Genomic DNA, 19,682 nt, shown 5'->3' on the forward strand with positions numbered 1-19,682 from the left:
CTTGAAGAAAACCTGTTTGAGTCTGCAAAAGACCTAAGACTATGATGGAGATTTTCCAACAGGACAATGATCCTAAACATAAAGCAAAATCTACAATGGAATGGTTAACAAACAAACGTTTCCAGGTGTCAGAATGGCCAAGTCAAACTCCAGACCTCAATCCAATCGAGAATCTATGGAAAGAGCTGAAAACTGCTGTTCACAAACGATCTCCATTAAACCTCACTGAGCTCGAGCTGTTTGCCAAGGAAGAATGGGCAAGAATTTCAGTCTCTCGATGTTCAAAACTGACAGAGACATACTCCAAGCAAAATGCAGCTGTAATCGCAGCAAAATGTGGCGCAACAAAGTATTAAGTTAAAGGGGCCGAATAATATTGCACGCCCCAGTTTTCCGTTTTTGAATTTCCACAAAAATTTAAAATAATCAATACATTTCGTTCAACTTCACAATTGTGTTCCACTTGTTGATTCTTCACCAAAAATTTACATTTGCTATCTTTATGTTTGAAGCATGATATGTGGGAAAAAGTTGAAAAGTTCCAGGGAGCCGAACACTTTTGCAAGGCACTATATGTAGTTTGTCATTTTTATAATCATGTAAGTCCCTATTGAACTTGGATATTTTTGTTTTGATTATCATGTCCTTCACAGCGCTCAAGTAGACATTTTTAAGAAAGATTGTCATGTTCTGAATATTTGGCATATTTAGTAAGGCAATTTTTTTCGTTTATCAATGTCTGTTTTTAAACAATTCAGCCAGATTTCTTTGTGAGAAATTATTAAGCCCATGAGCTTGAAAGAGGATTGAGAAAAAATGGCGTTCCATTCCTGTAGAAAACTGTCAGAAAAAATATTTGTTGTTAAGAAGCAAACACAACTAATGGTTATTATAATTACTAATACACACAATAGGGATTGATTTAGTGCATCTTCATATATCTTGTAATTACCTCAATGTGATATCCTATGACTTAGGGTGTCCCAGTGCACCAGAAACTCATCAGGCTATAAGGTAACTTATTTTCTAACCCCTTTCCGACATTGGGCCTAAGAGTATACCGGTCATGGACTCTTCCTGTTTGGTGCTGAGAGGTCCTGTAGATGTTAACTAGTTAAATGCCACAGTCAATCTTTGACAGCAGCATTTAATTCGTGCTTACAGTACCAGAAGCGTGTCACTAATCTCACCCATCGGTGACCCCGTCACATGATGGGGGTTATCAATGGGTAGGCATGACAATCAGAGGTCTCCAGCAGACCTCTATGGTTTTCATTGCCAGATTGCTATGAGCACCACCCCTTGGTCAGTGCTCATAGCAAGTGAGCATTTCTGCTACACACAGGTGACACAAAAATGATCTTTTAGCCCCCAGATTTTTGTTTTCACATGGGTAACAGGAGAAATTGGAAAACAAAAGTTTTGTTCAATTTGCCCTGAGTATGCTGATTGTTATGATCTGGTGGCCAAAGAGCAGCATGGGACGTACTCTGGAGAAGGTGGTACCTGTACTGACCGCAGACCCTGAACCTAACACCGCAACTAGAAGTAGCCGTGGAATGTACCTAGCGCTCCCTACACATCTCGACACAGCCGGAGGACTAATTACCCCTAGAGATAGAAAAGGGAAAACTATCTTTCCTCAGAGAAAATCCCCAAAGAACAGGCAGCCCCCCACAAATATTGACTGTGAGAGGAGAGGGAAAAAACATACACAGACTGAAAAGAGAATTTAGCAACGGAGGCCACTTCTAGCTAAATAGAAAGGACAGGACAGAGTACTATGCGGTCAGTATATATCCTTATACAGACCAAGCTGGACAAGACAAAACATGGAAAATAACTGAACAATAAGACCACAGCATGTGGACAGCAAAATCAAGGCCAGAACTTATCTTTGTTGAAAAGAACTGCAAAGCAGAAGAGACCAGGCAGGGATGTGAATCCTCCAGGAACAATGGACAACTGGCACTGACTAAAGGGTGAAGCAAGACTAAATAGCCCTGTCCAAATTGCAAAAAGTGAAAACACCTGATAAATGCTGTAATTCAGAGACAGCAGCGCTACCACTTACAACCACCGGAGGGAGCCCAAGAGCAGAATTCACAACAGTACCCCCCCCCCTTGAGGAGGGGTCACCGAACCCTCACCAGAGCCCCCAGGCCGATCCGGACGAGCCAAATGAAAGGCACGAACCAAATCATCAGCATGAACATCGGAGGCAACAACCCAAGAATTATCCTCCTGGCCATAACCCTTCCATTTGACAAGATACTGAAGCCTCTGCCTCGAAAAATGAGAATCCAAAATCTTCTCAACCACATACTCCAACTCCCCATCAATCAACACCGGGGCAGGAGGATCAACAGAGGGAACAACGGGCACCACATATTTCCACAACAAAGATCTATGAAAAACATTATGGATGGAAAAAGAGGCTGGAAGGGCCAAACGAAAAGACACTGGATTGATAATCTCAGAAATCCTATAAGGGCCAATAAACCGAGGCTTAAACTTAGGGGAAGAAACCTTCATAGGGACATGACGGGAAGACAACCAAACCAAATCCCCAACCCGAAGCCAGGAACCAATACAGCGACGATGGTTAGCAAAACGCTGAGCCCCTTCCTGAGACAACACCAAATTGTCAACAACATGAGCCCAAATTTGCTGCAACCTGTCAACCACAGAGTCCACCCCAGGACAATCAGAAGGCTCAACCTGCCCTGAAGAAAAACGAGGATGAAAACCAGAGTTACAAAAGAAGGGTGAAACCAAGGTAGCAGAACTAGCCCGATTATTAAGGGCAAACTCGGCTAATGGCAAGAAAGCCACCCAATCATCCTGATCAGCGGACACAAAGCATCTCAAATAATTTTCCAAAGTCTGATTAGTTCGCTCGGTTTGGCCATTTGTCTGAGGATGAAATGCGGAAGAAAAAGACAAATCAATGCCCAGCCTAGCACAAAAGGCCCGCCAAAACCTAGAAACAAACTGGGAACCTCTATCGGACACAATGTTCTCCAGAATGCCATGCAAACGAACCACATGCTGAAAAAACAACAAAACCAAATCAGAAGAGGAAGGCAACTTAGGCAAAGGTACCAAATGAACCATCTTAGAAAACCGGTCACAAACCACCCAGATAACTGACATCCTCTGGGAAACCGGAAGATCCGAAATAAAATCCATAGAAATATGCGTCCAAGGCCTCTCAGGGACCGGCAAAGGCATAAGCAACCCACTAGCGTGGGAACAGCAAGGCTTGGCCCGCGAACAAGTCCCACAGGACGGCACAAAAGAACGCACATCCCGTGACAAAGAAGGCCACCAAAAGGACCTACCCACCAAATCTCTGGTACCAAAAATCCCAGGATGACCGGCCAACACAGAACAATGAACCTCCAAAATCACTTTACTAGTCCATCTGTCAGGAACAAACAATTTCCCCACTGGACAGCGGTCAGGTTTATCAGCCTGAAATTTCTGAAGAACCCGTCGTAAATCAGGGGAGATGGCAGAAAGAATCACCCCTTCCTTCAGAATACCGACCGGCTCAAGGACCCCAGGAGAATCAGGCAAAAATCTCCTAGAGAGGGCATCAGCCTTAACATTCTTAGAACCCGGAAGATACGAGACAACAAAATCAAAACGGGAGAAAAACAGGGACCATCGGGCCTGTCTAGGATTCAGCCGTTTGGCAGACTCGAGATAAATCAGATTCTTATGATCGGTCAAGACCACAATACGGTGCTTGGCCCCCACAAGCCAATGTCGCCACTCCTCAAATGCCCACTTCATAGCCAACAACTCACGATTGCTGACATCATAATTGCGTTCTGCAGGCGAAAACTTTCGAGAAAGGAAAGCACACGGTTTCATCAAGGAACCATTAGAATTCCTTTGAGACAAAACGGCCCCTGCCCCAATCTCAGAAGCGTCAACCTCAACCTGAAAAGGAAGAGAAACATCCGGCTGACGCAACACAGGGGCAGAAGTAAATCGGCATTTAAGCTCCTGAAAGGCAGAAACAGCCGCAGAGGACCAATTCATCACATCAGCGCCTTTCTTCATCAAATCGGTCAGAGGTTTAACCACACTAGAGAAGTTGGCAATGAAACGGCGATAAAAATTAGCAAAGCCCAAAAATTTCTGAAGGCTCTTCACAGATGTGGGCTGGATCCAATCATGAATGGCCTGAACCTTAACCTGATCCATTTCTATAAATGAGGGAGAAAAAATGAAGCCCAAAAAATAAATCTTCTGTACTCCAAAGAGGCACTTAGACCCCTTCACAAACAAGTCATTATCACGAAGGATCTGAAATACCATCTTGACTTGTTTCACATGAGACTCCCAATCATCTGAAAAAATCAAAATATCATCCAAATATACAATTATGAATTTATCAAGATAATTCCGAAATATATCATGCATGAAGGACTGAAACACAGATGGAGCATTAGAGAGTCCGAATGGCATCACAAGGTATTCAAAATGGCCTTCGGGCGTATTAAACGCAGTTTTCCATTTGTCCCCCTGCTTAATACGAACCAGATTATATGCCCCTCGAAGGTCAATCTTAGTAAACCAACTAGCCCCCTTAATCCTAGCAAACAGATCAGAAAGCAAAGGCAAAGGGTATTGGAATTTGACCGTGATCTTATTCAAGAGGCGATAATCAATACAGGGTCTCAAGGAGCCATCTTTTTTGGCAACAAAGAAAAAACCTGCTCCCAATGGTGAAGAAGATGGCCGAATATGCCCCTTCTCCAGGGACTCCTTCACATAGCTCCGCATGGCGGTATGTTCTGGCACAGACAGGTTGAAAAGTCGGCCTTTAGGGAACTTACAGCCTGGAATCAAGTCAATAGCACAATCACAGTCCCTATGCGGTGGAAGGGAACTGGACTTGGGCTCATTGAATACATCCTGGAAATCTGACAAAAACTCAGGAATTTCAGAAGAGGGGGAGGAGGCAATTGACATCACAGGAATGTCACCATGAACTCCCTGACAACCCCAACTAGTCACAGACATAGACTTCCAATCTAATACCGGATTATGCACCTGTAACCATGGGAAACCCAGCACAATAGCATCATGCAATTTATGCAACACCAGAAAACGACAATCTTCCTGATGGGCTGGCACCATGCACATGGTCAGCTGTGTCCAAAACTGAGGTTTATTTTTAGCCAACGGTGTAGCATCAATGCCCCTCAAAGGAATAGGACTCTGCAAAGGCTGCAAGGGGAAACTACAACGTCTGGCAAATTCTAAGTCCATTAAATTTAGAGCGGCGCCTGAATCCACAAATGCCATGACAGAAAATGACGATAATGAGCAGATCAGGGTCACAGATAACAGAAAATTAGGTTGTACAGTACTGATGGTAACAGAACTAGCGATTCTCTTGGTACGCTTAGGGCAATCAGAAATAACATGAGCAGAATCGCCGCAGTAAAAACACAACCTATTCTGACATCTGAATCCTTGTTGTTCAGCTCTAGACACAATCCTATCACACTGCCTAGGCTCAGGACTCCGCTCGGAAGACAATGCCATAGTGTGCACAACTCTGCGCTCGCGCAAGCGCCGATCAATCTGAATGGCCAGAGACATAGAATCACTTAGACCAACAGGTGTGGGGAACCCCACCATAACATCTTTAACAGATTCAGAAAGACCCTTTCTGAAGATTGCCGCCAAGGCATCCTCATTCCATTTAGTCAGTACAGACCATTTTCTAAACTTCTGGCAATATGATTCTGCCGCTTCTTGACCCTGAGACAGGGCCAACAAGGTCTTCTCAGCATGATCCACGGAATTAGGTTCGTCATACAATAACCCAAGTGCCTGAAAAAAGGTGTCTACATTAAGCAACGCCGGATTCCCAGGTTCCAGGGCAAATGCCCAATCCTGGGGGTCACCACGCAGCAGAGATATAATAATTTTAACCTGCTGGATGGGATCACCAGAGGAACGGGGTTTCAGAGAAAAAAACAGTTTACAGTTATTTTTAAAGCTCAGAAATTTGGACCTATCCCCAAAAAACAAATCAGGAGTTGGAATTCTAGGCTCTAAAACTGGAGTCTGAACGATATAATCGGAAATACCCTGTACTCTAGCAGCAAGTTGATCCACACGAGAAGCCAATCCCTGAACATCCATACCAGCGCCGAACTCCTGAGTGTTGTGAATTTGGATTCTGGGCTTCCCCGGTGGCTACTGGTGGAATTGAACTGGTGTCTTCATCTTCTCTGTTCACCTGTTCCCATCAAGATGTGGGAGTCGCTATATAACCTTGCTGCTTTGTTAGTTGCTTGCCGGTCAACAATGTTATCAGAAGCCTCTCTGTGCTTGTTCCTGCTCCTAGACAACTACTAGATAAGTTGGACTTTTGTCCATGTTTGTTTTTGCATTTTTGTTCCAGTTCACAGCTGTAGTTTCGTTACTGTGTCTGGAAAGCTCTTGTGAACAGGAATTGCCACTCTGGTGTTATGAGTTAATGCCAGAGTTTTAAAGTAATTTCTGGATGGTGTTTTGATAGGGTTTTTAGCTGACCATGAAAGTGTTCTTTCTGTCTTCTGCTATGTAGTAAGTGGACCTCAAATTTGCTAAACCTATTTTCATACTACGTTTTGTTATTTCATCTTAATTCACCGCCAATACATGTGGGGGGCCTCTGTCTCCTTTCGGGGTATTTCTCTAGAGGTGAGCTAGGACTTATTTTCCTCTGCTAGCATTATTTAGTCCTCCGGCTGGTGCTGGGCATCTAGAATCAACGTAGGCATGCTACCCGGCCACTGCTAGTTGTGTGTTAGGTTTAGTTCATGGTCAGCTCAGTTCCCATCTTCCAAGAGCTAGTTCCTATATATGCTGATGCTATGTTCTCTTGCCATTGAGATCATGACAGTTTGACCGGCCCACAAAGTGTTAATTGTTTGGGCTGAAGCAGGAGATAGAGAAGTGTTTAAGGGAAATTTTTTTATTTTATTTTTTTTTTTTTTTCCCTTCAGAGTTTTGCTGTCTAGCCCTTAATTGCTGTCTAGCTGCTTCTTACCTCCTCTTAACCCTTGAATGGCTCTGTGTCCACCTGTTTGTAATGGATCTTCAGAGTGTAACTGCAGGTTTGAATAATCTCGCCACGAGGGTACAAAATTTGCAAAATTTTGTTTGTCATGCACCTGTATCTGAGCCGAGAATTCCTTTGCCGGAATTTTTCTCGGGGAATAGATCTGGGTTTCAGAATTTTCGAAATAATTGCAAATTATTTTTGTCCCTGAAATCTCGCTCTGCCGGAGACCCTGCACAGCAGGTCAGGATTGTGATTTCCTTGCTCCGGGGCGACCCTCAAGACTGGGCTTTTTCATTGACACCAGGGGATCCTGCGTTGCTCAATGTGGATGCGTTTTTTCTGGCCTTGGGGTTGCTTTATGACGAACCTCATTTGGAGCTTCAGGCAGAAAAAACTTTGATGTCCCTATCTCAGGGGCAAGATGAAGCGGAAATTTACTGCCAAAGATTCCGTAAATGGTCTGTGCTTACTCAGTGGAATGAGTGCGCCCTGGCGGCGACTTTCAGAGAGGGTCTCTCTGATGCCATTAAGGATGTTATGGTGGGGATCCCTGTGCCTGCGGGTCTGAATGAGTCCATGACAATGGCTATTCAGATCGATAGGCGTTTGCGGGAGCGCAAACCAGTGCACCATCTGGCGGTGTCCACTGAGAAGTCGCCAGAGAGTATGCAGTGTGATAGAATTCTGTCCCGAAGCGAGCGGCAGAATTTTAGACGTAAAAATGGGTTGTGTTTCTATTGTGGTGATTCTACTCATGTTATATCAGCATGCTCTAAACGCACTAAAAAGCTTGGTAAATCTGTTTCCATTTGCACCTCACCGTCTAAGTTTATTCTATCTGTGACCCTGATTTGCTCTTTGTCATCTATTACCACGGACGCCTATGTCGACTCTGGCGCCGCTTTGAGTCTTATGGATTGGTCCTTTGCCAAACGCTGTGGGTATGATTTAGAGCCTTTGGAGACTCCTATTCCTCTGAAGGGGATTGACTCCACCCCATTGGCTAATAATAAACCACAATACTGGACACAAGTAACTATGTGTATTAATCCGGATCACCAGGAGATTATTCGCTTTCTGGTGCTGTATAATCTACATGATGATTTGGTGCTAGGATTGCCTTGGCTGCAATCTCACAACCCAGTCCTCGACTGGAGAGCTATGTCTGTGTTGAGCTGGGGATGTAAGGGGGCTCATGGGGATGTACCTGTGGTTTCCATTTCATCATCTATTCCCTCTGAAATTCCTGAGTTCCTGTCTGACTATCGTGACGTCTTTGAAGAATCCAAGCTTGGTTCGTTACCTCCGCACCGAGAGTGCGATTGTGCCATAGATTTAATCCCGGGTAGTAAATACCCAAAGGGTCGTTTATTTAATCTGTCTGTGCCTGAACATGCTGCTATGCGAGAATATATAAAGGAGTCCTTGGAAAAGGGACATATTCGTCCATCGTCATCTCCCTTAGGAGCCGGTTTTTTCTTTGTGTCAAAAAAAGACGGCTCTTTGAGACCATGTATTGATTATCGGCTTTTGAATAAAATCACTGTTAAATATCAATACCCATTGCCGTTGCTGACTGATTTGTTTGCTCGCATAAAGGGGGCCAAGTGGTTCTCTAAGATTGACCTTCGTGGGGCGTATAATTTGGTGCGAATCAGGCAGGGGGATGAGTGGAAAACCGCATTTAATACGCCCGAGGGCCACTTTGAGTATTTAGTGATGCCTTTTGGTCTTTCAAATGCTCCGTCAGTTTTCCAGTCCTTTATGCATGATATTTTTCGCGATTATTTGGATAAATTTATGATTGTGTATCTGGATGATATTCTGATTTTTTCGGATGACTGGGACTCTCATGTCCAGCAAGTCAGGAGAGTTTTTCAGGTTTTGCGGTCTAATTCTTTGTGTGTGAAGGGTTCTAAGTTTGTTTTTGGGGTACAGAGGATTTCCTTTTTGGGATATATTTTTTCCCCCTCTTCCATTGAAATGGATCCTGTCAAGGTTCAAGCTATTTGTGATTGGACGCAGCCCTCTTCTCTTAAGAGTCTTCAGAAATTCTTGGGCTTTGCTAACTTTTATCGTCGATTTATTGCTGGTTTTTCGGATATTGCTAAGCCATTGACCGATTTGACTAAGAAGGGTGCTGATGTTGCTGATTGGTCCCCTGATGCTGTGGAGGCCTTTCGGGAGCTTAAGCGCCGTTTTTCCTCTGCCCCTGTGTTGCGTCAGCCTGATGTTGCTCTACCTTTTCAGGTTGAGGTCGACGCTTCTGAGATCGGAGCTGGGGCAGTGTTGTCGCAGAAAAGTTCTGACTGCTCCGTGATGAGGCCTTGTGCCTTCTTTTCCCGTAAATTTTCGCCCGCTGAGCGGAATTATGATGTTGGGAATCGGGAGCTTTTGGCCATGAAGTGGGCTTTTGAGGAGTGGCGCCATTGGCTTGAGGGGGCCAGACATCAGGTGGTGGTATTGACGGACCACAAAAATTTGATTTATCTTGAGACCGCCAGGCGCCTGAATCCTAGACAGGCGCGCTGGTCATTATTTTTCTCTCGGTTTAATTTTGTGGTGTCATACCTACCGGGTTCTAAGAATGTTAAGGCGGATGCCCTTTCTAGGAGTTTTGAGCCTGACTCGCCTGGTAACTCTGAGCCCACAGGTATCCTTAAGGATGGAGTGGTATTGTCAGCCGTTTCTCCAGACCTGCGGCGGGCCTTGCAGGAGTTTCAGGCGGATAGACCTGATCGTTGCCCACCTGATAAACTGTTTGTTCCTGATGATTGGACCAGTAGAGTAATCTCTGAGGTTCATTCTTCTGCGTTGGCAGGTCATCCTGGCATTTTTGGTACCAGGGATTTGGTGGCAAGGTCCTTCTGGTGGCCTTCCCTGTCACGAGATGTGCGAGGCTTTGTGCAGTCTTGTGACGTTTGTGCTCGGGCCAAGCCTTGTTGTTCTCGGGCTAGTGGATTATTGTTGCCCTTGCCTATTCCTAAGAGGCCTTGGACGCACATCTCGATGGATTTTATTTCAGATCTGCCTGTTTCTCAGAAGATGTCTGTCATCTGGGTGGTGTGTGACCGTTTCTCTAAGATGGTCCATTTGGTTCCTCTGCCCAAGTTGCCTTCTTCTTCCGAGTTGGTTCCTCTGTTTTTTCAAAATGTTGTTCCTTTGCATGGTATTCCTGAGAATATCGTTTCTGACAGAGGGACTCAATTCGTGTCTAGATTTTGGCGGGCATTCTGTGCTAGGATGGGCATAGATTTATCTTTTTCGTCCGCTTTCCATCCTCAGACGAATGGCCAGACCGAGCGGATTAATCAGACCCTGGAGACATATCTGAGGTGTTTTGTGTCTGCTGACCAGGATGATTGGGTTGCTTTTTTGCCATTGGCGGAGTTCGCTCTCAATAATCGGGCCAGCTCTGCCACTTTGGTGTCCCCGTTTTTCTGTAATTCGGGGTTTCATCCTCGATTTTCCTCTGGTCAGGTGGAATCTTCGGATTGTCCTGGAGTGGATGCTGTGGTGGAGAGATTGCATCAGATCTGGGGGCAGGTGGTGGACAATTTGAGGTTGTCCCAGGAGAAGACTCAGCTTTTTGCCAACCGCCACCGTCGTGTTGGTCCTCGGCTTTGTGTTGGGGATTTGGTGTGGTTGTCTTCTCGTTTTGTCCCTATGAGGGTCTCTTCTCCTAAGTTTAAGCCTCGGTTCATCGGCCCGTATAAGATATTGGAGATTCTTAACCCTGTTTCCTTCCGTTTGGACCTCCCTGCATCCTTTTCTATTCATAACGTTTTTCATCGGTCATTATTGCGCAGGTATGAGGTACCGGTTGTGCCTTCCGTTGAGTCTCCTGCTCCGGTGTTGGTTGAGGGTGAGTTGGAGTACGTTGTGGAGAAAATCTTAGACTCTCGTGTTTCCAGACGGAGACTCCAGTATCTGGTCAAGTGGAAGGGATACGGCCAGGAGGATAATTCTTGGGTGAATGCATCTGATGTTCATGCCTCTGATCTGGTTCGTGCCTTTCATAGGGCCCATCCTGATCGCCCTGGTGGTTCTGGTGAGGGTTCGGTGCCCCCTCCTTGAGGGGGGGGTACTGTTGTGAATTTGGATTCTGGGCTTCCCCGGTGGCTACTGGTGGAATTGAACTGGTGTCTTCATCTTCTCTGTTCACCTGTTCCCATCAAGATGTGGGAGTCGCTATATAACCTTGCTGCTTTGTTAGTTGCTTGCCGGTCAACAATGTTATCAGAAGCCTCTCTGTGCTTGTTCCTGCTCCTAGACAACTACTAGATAAGTTGGACTTTTGTCCATGTTTGTTTTTGCATTTTTGTTCCAGTTCACAGCTGTAGTTTCGTTACTGTGTCTGGAAAGCTCTTGTGAACAGGAATTGCCACTCTGGTGTTATGAGTTAATGCCAGAGTTTTAAAGTAATTTCTGGATGGTGTTTTGATAGGGTTTTTAGCTGACCATGAAAGTGTTCTTTCTGTCTTCTGCTATGTAGTAAGTGGACCTCAAATTTGCTAAACCTATTTTCATACTACGTTTTGTTATTTCATCTTAATTCACCGCCAATACATGTGGGGGGCCTCTGTCTCCTTTCGGGGTATTTCTCTAGAGGTGAGCTAGGACTTATTTTCCTCTGCTAGCATTATTTAGTCCTCCGGCTGGTGCTGGGCATCTAGAATCAACGTAGGCATGCTACCCGGCCACTGCTAGTTGTGTGTTAGGTTTAGTTCATGGTCAGCTCAGTTCCCATCTTCCAAGAGCTAGTTCCTATATATGCTGATGCTATGTTCTCTTGCCATTGAGATCATGACACCTGAGCCACCCAGAGGCAAAGACAGAAGAGAAAAAAAAACACAACAGACTACAGAAAAAAAAATGGCTCAGCAATCTCCTTCCCTTCTTCTGAGATGCGGTTAACTCATTGTTGGCCAGTTGTACTGTTATGATCTGGTGGCCTAAGAGCAGCATGGGACATACTCTGGAGAAGGTGGTACCTGTACTGACCGCAGACCCTGAACCTAACACCGCAACTAGAAGTAGCCGTGGAATGTACCTAGCGCTCCCTAGACATCTCGACACAGCCGGAGGACTAATTACCCCTAGAGATAGAAAAGGGAAAACTATCTTGCCTCAGAGAAAATCCCCAAAGAACAGGCAGCCCCCCACAAATATTGACTGTGAGAGGAGAGGGAAAAAACATACACAGACTGAAAAGAGAATTTAGCAAAGGAGGCCACTTCTAGCTAAATAGAAAGGACTGGACAGAGTACTATGCGGTCAGTATATATCCTTATACAGACCAAGCTGGACAAGAGAAAACATGGAAAATAACTGAACAATAAGACCACAGCATGTGGACAGCAAAATCAAAGCCAGAACTTATCTTTGTTGAAAAGAACTGCAAAGCAGAAGAGACCAGGCAGGGATGTGAATTCTCCAGGAACAATGGACAACTGGCACTGACTAAAGGGTGAAGCAAGACTAAATAGCCCTGTCCAAATTGCAAAAAGTGAAAACACCTGATAAATGCTGTGATTCAGAGACAGCAGCGCTACCACTTACAACCACTGGAGGGAGCCCAAGAGCAGAATTCACAACAGCTGATACCCCACATGTGGGGGTAAACCACTGTTTTGGTGCACGGCAGAGCTCAGAAGGGAAGGAGCACTGTTTAAATTTTTCAACGCAGAATTGGCTGGAATTGAGATCGGATGCAATATTTTGTTTAGAGAGCCCCTGATGTGCCTATACAGTGGAAACCCCCAATTCTACACCAACACTAACCCCAACACACCCCTAAGCCTATTCCCAACCCTAGCCCTAACCACACCTCTAAACCAAACACACCCTAACCCTAATCACAACACTAACCACAACCCTAAGCCCAACACACCCTTAACCCCTTACTGACATCGGACGGTATAGTACGTCCGATGTCAGCTCCCCTGCTTTGATGCAGGGCTCCGGGGTGAGCCCGCATCAAAGCCGGGACATGTCACCTGTTTTGAACAGCTGACATGTGCCCACAATAGCGGCGGGTGAAATCGCGATTCACCCGCCGTTATTAACAAGTTAAATCCCGCTGTCAAACACAGACAGCGGCATTTAACTACCGCATCCGGCCGGGCGGCCGGAAATTACGTCATCGCCGACCCCCGTCACATGATCGGGGGTCGGCGATGTGTCAGGCCAGTAACCATAGAGGTCCTTGAAACCTCTATGGTTACTGATCGCCGGTAGCTGTGAGCGCCACCCTGTGGTCGGCGCTCACAGCATACCTGCAATTCTACTACATAGCAGCGAACAGCAGATCGCTGCTATGTAGCAGAGGCGATCGTGCTGTGCCTGCTTCTAGCCTCCCATGGAGGCTATTGAAGCATGGCAAAAGTAAAAAAAAAGTTAAAAAAATGTGAAAAAAATAAAAAAATATAAAAGTTTAAATCTCCCCCCTTTCGCCCCAATCAAAATAAATCAATAAAAAAAATCAAATCTACACATATTTGGTATCGCCACGTTCAGAATCGCCCGATCTATCAATAAAAAAAAGCATTAATCTGATCGCTAAATGGCGTAACAAGAAAAAAATCAAAACGCCAGAATTACGTTTTTTTTGGTCGCCGTTTAATTTCATTAAAATGCAATAACGGGCGATCAAAAGAACGTATCTGCACCAAATTGGAATCATTAAATATGCCAGCTCAGCTCACAAAAAATAAGCCCTCAACCGACCCCAGATCATGAAAAATGGAGACGCTACGAGTATTTTTTTCACCACTTAGGTTAAAAATAAACTAGTCATGTTAGGTGTCTATGAACTCGTAATGACCTGGAGAATCATAATAGCAGGTTAGTTTTAGCATTTAGTAAACCTAGCAAAAAAGCCAAGCAAAAAACAAGTGTGGGATTACACTTTTTTTGCAATTTCACCGCACTTGGAATTTTTTTCCCATTTTCTAGTACATGACAAAACCAATGATGTCACTCAAAAGTACAACTTGTCCCGCAAAAAATAAGCCCTCACATGGCCAAATTGACGGAAAAATAAAAAAGTTATGGCTCTGGGAATGAGGGGAGTGAAAAACAAACACGGAAAAACGAAAAATCCCACGGTCATGAAGGGGTTAACCGCAAAACACCCCTAACCCTAATCCGAACCCTAACCATAACCCTAACCGCATCCCTAACTCTGACACACCCCTAACCCAAATCCACACCCTAACCTTAATCCCAACTGTAAATGTAATCCCAACCCTAAACCCTAATCCAAAGACAACCCTAACTATAGCCCCTACCCTAACCCTAACAGTAACTTTAGCCCCACCCATAACCCTAACTGTAGAGCTAACCCTTACCCTAATGGGAAAATGGAAATAAATACATTTTTTTATTTTACTATTTTTCCCTAACTGAGGGGGTGATAAAGAGGGGTTTGGTTTACTATTTATAGCGAGTTTTTATAGAAGGTTTTATGTTTGGCAGCTGTCACATGCTAAAAGACGCTTTTTATTGCAAAAAAATAGTTTTTGCATCACCACATTTTGAGAGCTATAATTTTTCCATACTTTGGCCAACAGAGTCATGTGTTGTCTTGTTTTTTGAGGGACACTTTGGCCTTTTTTATTGGTACCATTTTTATTGGTATCATTTTTGGGCACATGACATTTTTTAATTGCTTTTTATTATGATGTTGGGCGGCAGAATGAACAAAAAACAGCAATTCATGAATTTCTTTTGGAGGGTGCTTATAACCATTCCACGTGTTGTAAAATTGACTTTTGGAATGGAAAATTAGCTCCAATCGTTAGCGGACACCATGTCGCGTTTGGAGAGCCCCTGTGTGCCTAAACATTGGAGCTCCCCTACAAGTGACCCCATTTTGGAAACTAGACCCCCCAAGGAACTTATCTAGATGCATAGTGAGCACTTTAAACCCCCAGGTGCTTCACAGACGTTTATAACGTAGAGCTGTGAAAATAAAAAATAATTTTTCATTCCTCAAAAATGAATTTTAGCCTGGAATTTTTTATTTTCCCAAGGGTAACAGGAGAAACTGGACCCCAAATATTGTTGTCCAGTTTGTCCTGAGTACGATGATACCCCATATGTGGGGGTAAACCACTGTTTGGGCGCACGACAGGGCTCGGAAGGGAAGGCGCGCCATTTGGCTTTTTGAATGGAAAATTAGCTCCAATCATTAGCGGACACCATGTCACGTTTGGAGAGCCCCTGTGTGCCTAAACAATGGAGCTTCCCCACAAGTGACACCACTTTAGAAACTAGACCTCCCAAGGAACTAATCTAGATGTGTGGTGAGCTCTTTGAACACCCAAGTGTTATGACCCCAATGGCGAGGGTCTCAGAGAAACAAGTAAGTCTGCGACGTACACAAATCCAGCTCATAGGGCAGTGGTAACTGGGTTGACCATATATCTACTCCTAACGCCAACTCTAGCAGTAGCCGGGGAACATGCCTACGTTGGTCGCTAGATGTCTCGCGCCAGCCGGAGGACTAACTACCCCTAGAAGAGGAAAACAAAGACCTCTCTTGCCTCCAGAGAATAGACCCCAAAAGTAGGATAGTAGCCCCCCACAAATAATAACGGTGAGGTAAGAGGAAATGACAAACACAGAGATGAACTAGATTTTAGCAAAGAGAGGCCCACTTTACTAATAGCAGAATGTAGTAAGATAACTTATATGGTCAACAAAAACCCTATCAAAATCCACGCTGGAGATTCAAGAACCCCCGAACCGTCTAACGGCCCGGGGGGAGAACACCAGCCACCCTAGAGCTTCCAGCAAGGTCAGGAAACAGATTATATACAAGCTGGACAAAAATGAAAACAAAAACAAATAGCAAAAAGCAAGAAAGCAGACTTAGCTTAATCAAGCAGGAACCAGGATCAGTAGACAAGAGCACTACAGATTAGCTCTGATATCAACGTTGCCAGGCATTGAACTGAAGGTCCAGGGAGCTTATATAGCAACACCCCTGACCTAACGACCCAGGTGAGCATACAAGGGATGAATGACATACCCAGAGTCAAATCACTAGTAGCCACTAGAGGGAGCCAAAAGGTAAATTCACAACAGTACCCCCCCCTTAGTGAGGGGTCACCGAACCCTCACCAAGACCACCAGGGCGATCAGGATGAGCGGCGTGAAAGGCACGAACTAAATCGGCCGCATGCACATCGGAGGCGACCACCCAGGAATTATCCTCCTGACCATAGCCCTTCCACTTGACCAGGTACTGAAGCCTCCGCCTGGAGAGACGAGAATCTAAGATCTTCTCCACCACGTACTCCAACTCGCCCTCAACCAACACCGGAGCAGGAGGCTCAGCAGAAGGAACCACAGGCACAACGTACCGCCGCAACAAGGACCTATGAAATACGTTGTGGATGGCAAACGACACCGGAAGATCCAGGTGAAAGGATACAGGATTAATGATTTCCAATATCTTGTAAGGACCAATGAAGCGAGTCTTAAATTTGGGAGAGGAGACCTTCATAGGAACAAATCGAGAAGACAGCCATACCAAATCCCCAACGCGAAGTCGGGGACCCACACCGCGGCGGCGGTTGGCAAAACGCTGAGCCTTCTCCTGTGACAACTTCAAGTTGTCCACCACATGCCCCCAGATCCGCTGCAACCTATCCACCACGGAATCCACCCCAGGACAGTCAGAAGGCTCCACATGTCCCGAGGAAAAACGAGGATGGAAACCAGAGTTGCAGAAAAATGGCGAAACCAAGGTGGCGGAACTAGCCCGATTATTAAGGGCAAATTCAGCCAACGGCAAGAAGGTCACACAATCATCCTGATCAGAAGAGACAAAACACCTCAAATAAGCCTCCAGAGTCTGATTAGTTCGCTCCGTTTGTCCGTTAGTCTGGGGATGGAAAGCGGATGAAAACGACAACTCAATACCCATCCTACCACAAAAGGATCGCCAGAACCTGGAAACAAACTGGGATCCTCTGTCCGACACAATATTCTCAGGAATGCCGTGCAAACGAACCACGTTCTGGAAGAACACAGGAACCAGATCAGAAGAAGAGGGCAGCTTAGGCAAAGGAACCAAATGGACCATCTTGGAGAAACGATCACATATCACCCAGATGACAGACATGCCCTGAGACACCGGAAGATCAGAAATGAAATCCATAGAGATGTGTGTCCAAGGTCTCTTCGGGACAGGCAAGGGCAAGAGCAACCCGCTGGCACGAGAGCAGCAAGGCTTAGCTCGAGCACAAGTACCACAGGACTGTACAAATGACCGCACATCCCTTGACAAGGAAGGCCACCAAAAGGACCTGGCCACCAGATCTCTTGTGCCAAAAATTCCCGGGTGCCCTGCCAACACCGAGGAATGAACCTCTGAAATGACTCTGCTGGTCCATCTAGCAGGCACAAACAATCTGTCAGGTGGACAAGAGTCAGGCCTACCAGCCTGAAATCTCTGCAACACACGTCGCAGATCTGGAGAAATAGCAGACACGATAACTCCTTCCTTAAGAATACCCACAGGTTCAGCGACTTCAGGAGCATCAGGCACAAAGCTCCTAGACAGAGCGTCGGCCTTCACATTCTTAGACCCTGGTAAATACGAGACCACAAAGTCAAAACGGGAGAAAAACAATGACCAGCGGGCCTGTCTAGGATTCAGGCGTTTAGCAGACTCGAGATACATCAGATTTTTGTGATCAGTCAAGACCACCACACGATGCTTAGCACCCTCGAGCCAATGACGCCACTCCTCAAATGCCCACTTCATGGCCAACAACTCCCGATTGCCCACATCATAATTTCGCTCTGCCGGCGAAAACTTCCTAGAGAAAAAGGCACAAGGTCTCATAGTAGAGCAACCAGGGCCTCTCTGTGACAAAACGGCCCCTGCCCCAATCTCCGAAGCATCCACCTCAACCTGAAAAGGAAGTGAGATGTCAGGCTGGCACAAAACAGGCGCCGAAGTAAACCGGCGTTTTAACTCCTGGAAAGCCTCCACGGCAGCAGGAGCCCAGTTAGCTACATCAGAGCCTTTCTTGGTCATATCCGTCAGCGGTTTAACAACGCTAGAGAAATTTGCGATAAAACGACGGTAGAAGTTAGCAAAACCCAAGAACTTCTGAAGACTCTTAACTGACGAGGGTTGAGTCCAATCATGAATAGCTCGGACCTTGATTGGATCCATCTCCACAGCAGAAGGGGAAAAAATGAACCCCAAAAAGGGAACCTTCTGTACACCAAAGAGACACTTTGAGCCTTTTACAAACAAAGAATTTTCACGCAGAATCTCAAAAACCATCCTGACCTGCTCCACATGCGAGTCCCAATCATCAGAAAAAAACAGAATATCATCCAGATAAACAATCAAAAATTTATCCAGATACTTCCGGAAAATGTCATGCATGAAGGACTGAAAAACTGAAGGTGCATTAGAGAGACCGAATGGCATCACCAAGTACTCAAAATGACCTTCGGGCGTATTGAATGCGGTTTTCCATTCATCGCCCTGCCTAATGCGCACAAGGTTGTACGCACCACGAAGGTCTATCTTGGTGAACCACTTGGCACCTTTAATCCGGGCAAACAAATCTGACAACAGCGGCAAAGGATACTGAAATTTGACAGTGATCTTATTTAAAAGCCGATAGTCAATACAAGGCCTCAAAGATCCGTCCTTTTTGGCCACAAAAAAGAATCCCGCACCAAGAGGGGAAGAAGAAGGACGGATATGCCCCTTCTCAAGAGACTCCTTGATATATGAACGCATCGCGGTATGTTCAGGTACCGACAGATTAAACAGTCTCCCCTTAGGAAACTTACTGCCAGGAATCAAATCTATTGCACAGTCACATTCCCTATGAGGAGGCAGTGCACTGGACTTAGACTCGCTGAAGACATCCTGATAATCAGACAAATACGCCGGAACTTCCGAAGGCATAGAAGAAGCAATAGACAAGGGCAGGGAATCTCCATGAATTCCATGGCAGCCCCAACTTGACACTGACATAGCCTTCCAGTCCAAGACTGGATTATGGGTCTGTAACCATGGCAAACCCAAAACAACCAAATCATGCATTTTATGCAGAACAAGAAAACGTATTACCTCCCGATGTTCGGGAGTCATGCACATGGTAACCTGTGTCCAAAACTGCAGTTTATTTTTTGCCAATGGCGTAGAATCAATACCCCTAAGAGGGATAGGATTTTCCAATGGCTCAAGAACAAATCCGCAGCGCTTGGCAAATGACAGATCCATAAGGCTCAGAGCAGCACCCGAGTCCACAAACGCCATGACAGGATACGATGACAGTGAGCAAATCAAAGTTACAGATAGAATAAATTTAGGTTGCAAATTACCAATGGCGACCGGACTAACAACCTTAGTAAGACGTTTAGAGCATGCTGAGATAACATGTGTAGAATCACCACAGTAGTAACACAAGCCATTCTGGCGTCTATGAATTTTCCGCTCATTTCTAGTCAGGATTCTATCACATTGCATTAAATCAGGTGTCTGTTCAGACAACACCATGAGGGAATTAGCGGTTTTGCGCTCCCGCAACCGCCAGTCGATTTGAATAGCCAGGGC

The sequence above is a fragment of the Ranitomeya variabilis genome, chromosome 2 (assembly GCF_051348905.1).
Source record: "Ranitomeya variabilis isolate aRanVar5 chromosome 2, aRanVar5.hap1, whole genome shotgun sequence".
NCBI lineage: Eukaryota > Metazoa > Chordata > Amphibia > Anura > Dendrobatidae > Ranitomeya > Ranitomeya variabilis.